This window comes from Pogona vitticeps, chromosome 1 (genome assembly GCF_051106095.1).
Source record: "Pogona vitticeps strain Pit_001003342236 chromosome 1, PviZW2.1, whole genome shotgun sequence".
Classification (NCBI taxonomy): Eukaryota; Metazoa; Chordata; class Lepidosauria; order Squamata; family Agamidae; genus Pogona; species Pogona vitticeps.
Genome location: NC_135783.1, coordinates 186577254 through 186588946, shown reverse-complemented (window position 1 = coordinate 186588946; position 11693 = coordinate 186577254). Strand labels below are relative to the sequence as shown.

General features: G+C 39.8%; 1 protein-coding gene across 2 annotated transcripts in view; it reads right to left on the bottom strand.

The window, feature by feature from the left end:
• Nucleotides 1-11693, bottom strand: part of HECW2 (HECT, C2 and WW domain containing E3 ubiquitin protein ligase 2) — a 226834-nt gene that overhangs the window by 189985 nt on the left and 25156 nt on the right. Inside the window, exon 1 of one of the 2 annotated variants that reach the window (XM_078380164.1) lies at nucleotides 1654-1672. The exons of the other annotated variant lie outside the window; for it this stretch is intronic. The gene's annotated coding sequence lies outside the window, so the exon portion shown is untranslated. Of the gene's footprint in view, nucleotides 1-1653; nucleotides 1673-11693 lie in introns of those variants that run through there. 2 annotated transcript variants of the gene reach the window in all.

Genomic DNA, 11693 nt, shown 5'->3' with positions numbered 1-11693 from the left:
CTTGCTACCTGGTATAGTGCTGTGTCAGACAGCAGGGATTTTAAAGGGGGGGGGGCATAAGAATTCACACATGTGGAATTACCTGTATTTTTCAGTGTATAAGACACCCTCATGTATAAGACCCCCCCACTTTTCTAACCCAAAATTAAGAAATCTAATTGGGGCTTAGCAAGTGGAGGAGAAAGCAGGGATCAAAGCACTGCAGGACCACTTTGATCCCTGCTTTCCCCTCCACTTGTTTTTGTTCTCTCTTCAGCTTCCTTCTGTGTATAAGACGACCCTCAATTTTTAGTTTAAAGATTTTAGATAAAAGTATAGTCTTATACACAGAAAAATATGACAATTTCAATGAACTGATTGCCCATCCTCATTTAAATAAATGAACCTCTGGTGAAGAAGCAAAAACCTCGCTGCTGCTAAAAAATAGCATGATCCCGTTTCAAATTAATCCACGCTTACACATTCCTCGTGTAACCACCCACATTTAAATCCCCCTAAAATATGTCGAACCTGTTTTAAATAGGGTTTAAATGGGACTAGGCACACAGCTGGCTTCCATGTACATGGCTGAGGGGGGTGGGAACAGGATTTCGCTGCAAGCCTCAATGAACAACCAAGACTGTAACTGCTGCAAAGCACTGAACTGCGCAGACCCAAATGTTTTCCCACAAAACACACAACTGGCCCTCATTCCACAATTAAGCATGTTTTCATTGTATACTATGAAAACATGCAAAGCAGCTTTCATCCTACGGACCCTTCCTTAGAAAGAAGCCCCACGGCCTGAAATAAATTTAGTTCATGACAACACAGTACAAGTAAGATTGGAAACTGTACATTTAAATATCAATTTTTAAAAAGGAAACAATAGTTCCAATATTTCTCCCTCTCTTTTTTTGGTAAGGATTGTTGTACAGTTTAGACCTGAACCACCATAAGTTAGGAAATGTCTGTACTGAATTGCGTAACTGCAGGCAACAAGACAACAATGTCTTAATTGATAGACATTCACCTCTAAAAGTTACACCATCCGCACAACTGGGCAACAGGATTTCAGCCATTGGAATGCATATGAACTGTACCACAGACAATTTTGATTCTCATTACAGAACAAAAAATGGCATTAACCTCTTCAGGAAACAGATTCATGAATAAGAAACTACAGCTTCCCTTGGGAAAAATTCAGAGAATTCACCTCTCCAATTAATTGCTTCATGGAGTAGCACTATCTCCATTCAGGAAAGCTGGCATAAAATTGTGTCTTAAATATCATTCTACCAAGATAACTGGTAGAGTAGAAAACAAATCTTCCACTTACGTTCACGTGCCTTTCTCCTAATTTCACCTCCATCATAACTCAACTACATTAGTTCTCAGCATCATATTGTGGGCCTAATCATATACGTATTTACATTTGAGAAAAGCAATAAGGAAGATAGTCAGTATTGCACATGCACTAGTTTGATTACTCTAAACTGTTTTTATCAGGAAGAAACTACCCTTTATTTCCAATGGTCTCAATTTATTTAATTCTTAGTTATCCCCATTGCTGGACAAGAATGCAGATCACATGGCTTCACTATCCAATTCCTGTCTTTACAACCAACATTCTCATTCTTATATTGCTACTTATTGAGATGAAACTCCATTTACACAAAGAGAAATCTTTAAGAAATGGAAGGTATGTGTTTCTGACACGGCCCCCTGCCCGTGAATGACAGCTGATCATCAATAGATAGGGATGGATGCTGAAACTTTCAAGATGGATTTGGGATATACAGAACATTATTGAAGAGAAGCATTGCACAAAGGAATAGGAAATGCACTAACTGTTGCATCCCTATATTACAATTCCAAGTAACATTCATGGATGGAAATGAACAATTTCAGATTTGCGAAAATTATGTGCTTTGTTTGGGATTCCCCTTGTTGTTGTTGTTGTTGTTGTTGTTGTTGTTGTTGTTGTTGTTGTTGTTGTTCTTCTTCTTCTTCTTCTTCTTCTTCTTCTTCTTCTTCTTGCTGCTGCTGCTGCTGTTAATAAAAAGACCGAAATGCAATTTTCACAGGGAACGGGGATCACATATTACACAACAGCACAGCATTCCCCATTCATTTTCCAGAGTGTGCTTTATGCTCAGGGGGAAAAAATGCTATATAGTAATTAAGTCATATACTATTCTATTTTTGGCAGACTAAAAAACCATACCAGGATCCCCTTACTTATTCCTGTTTGGAAGGATATCTAAATTCATAGCGGTAATTCTACATGAAAGCCAAACTACTGGGACATTTTCAGCAATTTATCAATTAAATCCGTCGTGAACTCTTCTTTTAATGTATGTTAACAGGATTATGCATGCTGACTTTTTTCACATCATCTCTTCTAATTTATTTGATAAGTCGAACAAAGCCTTTGCAAGTGCAACATATTCAACGTGGCTTTCTTTTTCTTTTTTTTTCTTCCCTTTGGAAAGGAAGGTGGAATTAAAAGATTCTATTTCCCAGTTTGGAAGATTATTTTCAGCAACATGATGAAACCATCCATTGCTAAGAAGTGATAAAATGATGCTCTGGGTTCCATCCTCCTACTAATCAGTTATAGAAGGATTCAGTGTCATATCCATAATTAATTATTTCTGAAAGTAATTTTCTAGCTGGCTGAACAGCTCACTGGCTTAGGTATCTGACTGCAGAGCCAGAGGTTGGAAGTTCAATTCCCCACTGTGCCTCCTGGGAGAAGAGCCAGCCTGCATGGCCTTGGGCAAGCTGCAGAGTCCCAGGTCTCCCTAAGAGGAAGAGAATGGTAAAGCACTTCTGAGCATTCTCTACTGGAAAACCCTGAAAAGGGGTTGCCATTACTCAAAATTGCCTTGACACAGATTATTATTATTATTATTATTATTATTATTATTATTATTATTATTATTATTATTATTATTATTATTATTATTATTATTATTATTATTATTATTATTATTATTATTATTATTATTATTATTATAAGTAGCTTTCTAAGCCATGCTCCAAATTTTAAATACACATGTGGAACTCAAGAATGGAGGAAAGCAGTATATATGACTGCTTTCCTCCAAATGCATGTTAACATTGGGTATGCATCTTTGAAGTGTTAACTGTAACAGCATTTCCAATTATTCAAACGACTCTTGTAACACAACAATAAAGGCAAGTGTAAATATAGTTTTAGAATCAAATTTTAAAATACATAAGGTAGGATGCCAGAATTTACAGATTATTATTTTTTAAATGAGATTGACGAGTCAGTGGAAAGGACGTGACGAGTAAAGAGAACATTGGGATGAACAGAAGCACTGCAAGGATGGAAGACACCAATCCTCAGTAGTTAATGAGGCCCAAAGAAATCAGTAGCAATTTAATTCTGCATCAAGTGGATAAAAACCAATGATCTTTTTAAAAATTAAATTGATTTAAATCACAATTTAAATTTTAAAAATGATTTTTAAAAGAATTTAAATAGTTAAAAAAATCCAATGTTTAAGTTTTACATCAACTCCACTCTGATCCTGCAACCTTGTTCTCAGCAGAAAAGTTGAAACAGAGAGTTAACACTGTGATCTTCTATTCAAAAAGTCAGGGATGCTACAGGAAAGGCTAGAGAAAATCAAAGTTATTGGGATCAGGGCTGGATGACGTGGTTGAGAAACACAGATCAAATGGCTCCACTTGGATCAGGAATATGGACACTAGTTGTGCAGTCAAAGTGCAGTAATAGGAACACAGTTATATATACAAAGAACACATTCACTCAATGAACTTAATACAGTGATACAGTTATATCAAGCAATAGCTAGGGGGTGTTTCTGTGGTGATGGGCTCCTGTACGCCTGCTTCAAACTTCTCCCATCCAATAGATTTTGGTATCCTTCAGACTAATTACAGAATATTTTATTCCTATAAAAGTTTCCTTTTGTTCTACAGCAACCTCTCCCTTTGCAGTTTTCCAGACAGCTCTAACCATATCCAGCCTTAAGAAATGGTCAAGCAGCCCAATACTCTATCATAGGGAGAGCTTGGCACAATCAGGATGTCATTATATCCCCAATTCATTATTGTTAACAGTCACTTTCTAAACCTCGCTCTACTCCAACCTTCAAATGCACATATGGAACTCAAGAATGAGGTCCAGTACAGAGGACTGCTTCCCTCCAGACACATGGCCATTGGATATGCTTTGTGAACTAACACCTTAACATATATCTTTCCTGAACAATAACAATGGTTCATTTCTGTTGTTAAAGTATTTTGTGCACTGAGGTCTATAAAATGAAATCCTTACCCCTGCTTTGTTCTTAAATTATGCAGCCTTCTCCTGCTGTAGCTAGTAAATCATTCATAAGTCAGCATTAGAGAATAATAAATGAATTATTAGTAACTCTGCTCAGATGATTCAGTGGAGTTGATGGGAAATATTTTGAGAACAGTAGTGTAATATATGTGTTTATGCCTAAATAATACATAAACAGGGAATCAGTGTGGAATAGATTTATTCTGAATGGAAAAAAAAAATCAGAATTGGCACTGATCAGTAGCACGTTTATTTTTCCAGCTGACTGTGTCAGGATCAAACAGGAGACAAAAATATGTGCACATACACACACAAAGCAAGACTTTGAATCTGGTTTTAAATGCATTGATTCCACATAATTCCAAAAAGCACTGTTGCTAATGAAGCAACTGGATTAAAGCTGTAAAGTACCTAGCACAGCTGCTCAGAGGCAAGTATGGTGCTGCATAACCATTATCACAGAAACATGGAATGGAAGAAGTAGGAGTCAAGATAAGCTTACCAAATGATAAAGCAAGATATTGAATGATTAAATGTTGAAAAATTAGGGGTAAGTGAACTAATATGAACTAATATGAAATGTGACATTTTCAATTAGATGATTCGAAATTGTTTTACTCTGGAAATGAAAAACTCAGGAAAATGTGTGTTTTCTACAGTGAAACAAGACATAGTATAAACATTTAGGGACTATAAACCAAATAACATCAACATCAGGAATGTAGAACATGTTGTAAAGCATAAGGTAGCCATGGTATGGGAAAAGAGAAATATTTGCTATGTTTTTCTTGACTGAAGTATTGTACGTGGTTGTCTGAAGTACACATACTGTATATACTCGAGTATAAGCCTAGTTTTTCAGCACAATTTTTCGGCTTATACTCAGTGTCAAAATTACATGTTCTCCCCTGCAGTGCAGGTGTTCTCCAGACTCCCCCGCTCATCTACGGGCACCTGCAGCCTTTGTGGGTGGTCCAATGACCTGGGTTAGGTACACTGCATTTCCACTCCCAGGGCACTCCCATCCTCCTCCTTCTGCATATTCTATGTATCCACCTTCCTCCTCCATCCTCCGTCTCCCTCCATCTTGTTACGGAGCAGTAGATAAGCACAGCATCCAGTATGAGTCCTCCCTCTGCAGGCAGTGAAGTGTGTCTCGCAGCTCAGAAGAGCAGTACAGTAGTGCCCCGTATAGCAAGGTTAATCCGTTCCGGATTAACCTTCGCTATGGGGAAACATCGCTATATGGATTAAAAAAAACCATTAAACGATGTTTAATGCGTTCCAAATGGGCCCAAAACTCACCGTTCTACGATGTTTCCCTATGTTCCGGTGGCCATTTTGGGTGGTTCCGGTGGCCATTTTGGGTGTTCCGGCAGCCATTTTGGGTGGTTCCAGTGGCCATTTTGGGTGTTCCGGCGGCCATTTTTGAACCGCTGGACAGCTGTTCCCCCTTGCAATGCGAAGAAACATCAGTATGCGATCGCATTAGCGATTGCAAAATCCGCATCGGTATGCGGATTCATCGTTAAACGGTGCGCTCGTTATGCGAGGCACCACTGTATCTTCAAAAACATTTAACCTACTGATGCCTCAATCAATGTAATTTTATTGGTATCTATTTTTATTTTTGAAATTTACCAGTAGCTGCTGCATTTTCCACCCTCGGCTTATTGACCCTCAAGTCAATACGTTTCCCCAGTTTTTTGTGGTAAAATTGGGTGCCTCAGCTTATATTCGGGTCGGCTTATACTCGAGTATATACGGCACATCTATCCAAATAAGACCACTAAGCCCAAGCCCTATGACCATCTAGTTGCACTACTACCTGAAAGTTATTCCCTTTGAATTTATGTACACCTAGACATGCAGCCTCAGTGCTTTATTTATATCACTTTCTTAGTGATCAGCAACATTGGAAAACCGGCAGTCCTGATCAGCCAGAGAGCTTCTATCGGCACAGAAGGCTCTCCTCTCTAGAAATCCACTCTCTGTGCACAAGAACAACATTGCGCAAAGCCAGAGTGCTATGCTTCCCCATATGTTTAATGCAGGTGTCCTAAACAAGACTAATATTAAGTGCTAAACAGACTTACAAGTAGTACTAACAGCAGTTTTCAATATGCTAACATCATGAAAGGTGCTATGATTTTCAAGTGTCTACAGCACGGTGGGCAACCTGCATCCTCCTCTATGACTTCAGCTCCTATTATGCCTGAGTGTTGCCTACTGTATGTTGGCCAGGGCCAGCCAGACCTAGAACACAACATGCTAAGGCTGCAGGCTATTCATCCTAGTCTACAACAGCTTTGCAAATAAAATGAAAGATCTTATTACATTTTTCAAAAAATTAGGCACTTTTGCTTACTATCTGGCATCAAGCAACAACAACACCATGTTTGTTTAATTTTGAGTAGTTATTATGTTTATGCAGTTATGATTTAATGGTTGTTCCTTTTGTTCTGAACCACCCAGACTGGCCTGGATAGCTAGATGAGCAGTATATAAATTAATTAAACAAATAAATAATAAAAAAAATAAACAACAACAGTAATGTGCTATCAAGTGAATTTTGACTTAGGGGGAAAAAACCATTCAGGGTTTTCCAAGCAGAAAATACTCAGAAGTGGTTTACTGTTCCCTTCTTCTGGCGACACCCTGGATAGGTCAGTGATTTAGGCCTCTGGCTGTGGAACCAGGGGTTGGAAATTCAATTCTCCCCTGTGCCTCCTTGACAGGGGCTGGACTCCATGATCCATAGGGTACCTTCCAATTCTGTACTTCACAGATTGTTATCATCATCCCGGAAGTGTGCAGCTTGCTGAAGGCCACACAACCCGGCTCTTCTCCCAGGAGGCACAGTGGAGAATCTATCTCCCAACCTCTGTCTGGCGCTACAGCCAGATACCAAAAACACTGAGCTATCTAGCCAGTCCATACAACATTAAAGAGCTCTTATAAATGGGTTTCGCTGCCATTTACCAATGGCAACAACAACAGAAAAGAAATCTATAAAGCACCCACTCTCTTCATTTCAAAGTACTTTACAAACTTGGCTGTCTTGAATCAGTATAGCTTGAACTAATTGCCATAAATAAGAAAGCAGTATTAAAAAGTGGGCCTCTGTGTAGATGCAAAATGTTGATATTTCGCTCGTCTTATTTTACAAGAATCAGAACCAACTGACTGTTCTGAGATCGTCACTTAAGCAGCACTGGTTTCTGAAACACACCCTTGTTTATATCAAGGATAGGATTACCAAAAGCCTTTTCTAATCCCTAAACAAAAGGTCCTGAAATCTTTTCTGCTGGAGGAATAAAACTACTTGACATTTTATAGGAGAGATAATCAACGGCAGGGCAGGATGGATGAGAGCGGAGTTTAAATATGACAGGTGGGATCTTCAAAGTCTTTTGTTTTAAAAGTGGAGCAGGGAGGGGCTTTCTGGACTTTACGATAAATGTTTAGGAGAAGTCGTGTTCAATTTGAGGGATTAAGCTGAGAAAACACTGGCTTTCCTAATGCCGGTGGAGGAAAGAACCAAAGATGTTTGTGATCTCTTGGAAAAATGTTCAGTCCAGGTAGAACAAACACACAGTAACTGTTGTGGAACGCAGCTGTACTCCCAATATCTGCTTTACAACTTCTGAAGAAAAGCTACACATATATGCTCTCAATCATGTAGGGGAATCCGTCTGCATGAACGTTTTGCAGGGCTCCTGGTCACAAAGAGAGGTCGCTAGGCCTCTTCAAGTCTACACAGACAGGTCTGCCCCTCCATTTTACATGTATAGACACACTGGCAGGGAAGGAGCCTAATGCTGCAGTGTTACCTCTTCCTTAAGCAAATGAATTGCAGTTAGACTGGGCATCCAAAAAAGGGCTCTGAGTCTCACAGCTCATGATGCCAGCTACGATACTACTTAGATCCTCAGAGGCTGTTGCACTGCAACCTCCTCCTTCATCATTAATCATGAATGGAGAAGTTAGTTACTGCAACCCAACAGTATCAGGGAACTAGTTTTGAGGAAAGCTCAAAGCAGCCAGTTTAGATAGGCAGTCTTTCCCCATCCCTACTTGGAAATGCTAGACAATCATGTATAGCCATAAACCCTACCTTCGACTGAAGTACAGTCCTTTCCTGCTAGGATGCGGCAGGCACACCTTAGCCATATTGGAAAGAGTCAAAATTCTGGGGTAAAAACTCTTTTGAAGACAGACAGACAGACAGACAGACAGACAGACAGACAGACAGATATTGCAGTGAGATGACTGTACCACATATAGAATCTACCTATACCATCTAATTTATATATGTACTATCCAGCAGCCATAATAATATGCCATTACTCATAAATGTGGTGTCAAAACAAGACATATTTTCTTCAGAAAACAAAAGATAGCTTTTGCCCTAGAATAGCTAATATGATTCAACAATTATTTCTTCAAATTAATCATTTCAGATAAGTTTGTACATGTCTGATTTAAAGAAGGAATGGTTCAGATATTTAATTACATATTAATTTTCTTCTCACACTCCCATAACACTCCTACCACATTAATCAGATACTTAAATCTATCAAAGAAGAATCAAATTCAGCAGAATTTTAAGGAAGTGAGAATTGTACAAAGGCCAAAAAACATCAAGCAGACCAGATAGATCAGGGGTCAAGGAACTTTTTTACCTTTTACCCCCCAAAAAATTTATATATGCCAACATTACCCCCTTGATTCAAAAGGAAGGAAATCATACATTATTTGAATTAAAAATATTATTGAATCTACACAGGCTGTGTACCGAATTAGCAGGAGGCACCAAATTTGATAAAGATATGCACTATTTTTGCTGGAACACATTGCACTCCAGCCATGATGTGGTATAGGGAGTAGTAAGGTGTCCAACGTGCCTAGCAAGTTGCATTAAATTTTTGCTAGCTCACAGAGGATTTAATCATCATTAGAGGCTACCAGAGTGGTGCTAGCAATGACATGCTTGCTAGAGACAACCAACGCAGAATTGGGGAGGGGGCTTCCCCTACCACTTTAATCATTCTATGTGTGGTGTGCAAAAAGGAACAAACCAGGTTAAAGGCCATGTCACAGACACCCCGGTGCCACATCCCAATATCAAAGGACCAGTGTGCTTTTTTTTATCATCATCAATGGAAAACTCAGCAGTGGCCAGAGGACTGGAAAAGATCAGTCTACATCCCAATCCCAAAGAAGGGCAGAGCCAAAGGTTGCTCCAACTACCGTACAATTGCACTCATTTCACACACTAGCAAGGTTATGCTCAAAATCCTACAAAGTTGCACTTCAGCAGTATGTGGACCAAGAACTCCCACAAGTACAAGCTGGATTGTGAAGGGGCAGAGGAACTAGAGACCAAATTGCTAACATGCGCTGGATTATGGAGAAAGCCAGAGAGTTCCAGAAAAAACATCTACCTCTGCTTCATTGACTACGCAAAACCATGGCAGAAAGGGAGGAGGAATTAAAGAACCTCTTAATGGGGGTGAAAGAGGAGAGTGCAAAAATGGTCTGAAGCTCAACATCAAAACAACTAAGATCATGGCCACTGGTCCCATCACCTCCTGGGAAATAGAAGGGGAAGATATCGAGACTGTGACGGATTTTACTTTCTTGGGCTCCATGATCACTGCAGAGGGTGACAGCAGCCACGAAATTCAAAGATGCCTGCTTCTTGGAAGGAAAGCAATGATAAACCTAGACAGCACCTTAAAAAGCCACCCTTCCCCCCCCCCGCCTTAATTCAAGGTTTCTCTTCTCATTACCCACAGGATTTTCACTTTTGCCCCATTTGGGGTAATTTTCCCCTGTTCCCCGACCTATTAGATAGATAGATAGATAGATAGATAGATAGATAGATAGATAGATAGATAGATAGATAGATAGATAGATAGATAGATAGATAGATAGATAGATAGATAGATAGATAGATAGATAGATGGATGGATGGATGGATGGATGGATGGATGGATGGATGGATGGATGGATGGATGGATGGATGGATGGATGGATGGATGGATGGATGGATGGATGGATGGATAGATAGATAGATAGATAGATAGATAGATAGATAGATAGATAGATAGATAGATAGATAGATAGATAGATAGAGTGTCCCCAAAAATAAGACAGGGTCTTATATTAATTTTTGCTCTAAAAAAAGCATTAGGGCTTATTTTCAGGGGATTTTTTTTCCATGTACAACAATCTACATTTATTCAAATACAGTCATGTCATTTTCTTCTGGTTGCTGCACAATGGTGTAGGGCGGGGTTTCACTTAACTGGGGCTTATTTGGGGGGTAGGGCTTATATTACGAGCATCCTGAAAAATCATACTAGGGCTTATTTTCAGGTTAAGTCTTATTTTAGGGGAAACAGGGTAGATTAAAATTGTTCCTACAAGCACATGTAATGCATTCCCTGTAAGAACAGTGTTTTGATAGATGCATAGTAAAGTATCCTCACCAGAGCTGTAACCAGCTATTTGGGATCAAGTGGCACAATTTCCTCCACTCTCAGGCATGGACACAAGGAGGGAAAAAAAGTATATATTATCCCTAAATCAGGAAAACAAATTTCATAATTTGAAAAGGGGAAAGGGAACAGAGCTGAGAGGCGCTGTCATCTGGACAGGCCCTGATCATCTCCTGGATCGACTACTGCAAAGCCCTCTACACGAGACTCCCCTTGAACCTGATCCGGAGACTTCAACAGGTCCAGAATGTGGGAGAATGTGGTGGTAGGTGCAAGTAAAGTTGACCACATCACTCCAGTTCTGGCTCGCCTCCCCCGGTTGCCCGTGGTGTCCCGGATCAGATTCAAGATTCTGACACACATAAAGCCCACCATGATTTGGGCCCATGTTACTTGTCAGAGCGTCTCTCCTTAATATCACCTGCCCAACGCATGAGATCATCCCAGTCAAGGCTCCTCTGAGGGAGGACTTTCTTTCAGGTGGCTCCAACTTTATGGAACCAGCTTCTGGAGGGACTCCACCTAGCCCCCTCCCTGTGGACTTTTGGGAAGCAATTAAAGAAGTTGCTTTTCAGGGAGGCTTTCCACACCGACCCCAGCTGATCACCTTCCCCCGCCCTTTCCCCCCCCTTTCTTTCCCCTCTTCTTCCCTCCCCTTTTCTCCTCAGTCCACTCTGGGATTACAGTAGTTGGTAACATCTTGTTTTTTTAGGGTTATTGCTGTTGATTTTAATATCTCTATTTTTATTTTTGTTTTCTATTGTACGAGCTGTAACCTGCCCAGAGTAGTGTTGTGACACTAATGGGCGCAGGATACAAATTGAATAAATAAATAAAATAATAAATAAATAAATATCTGCTCC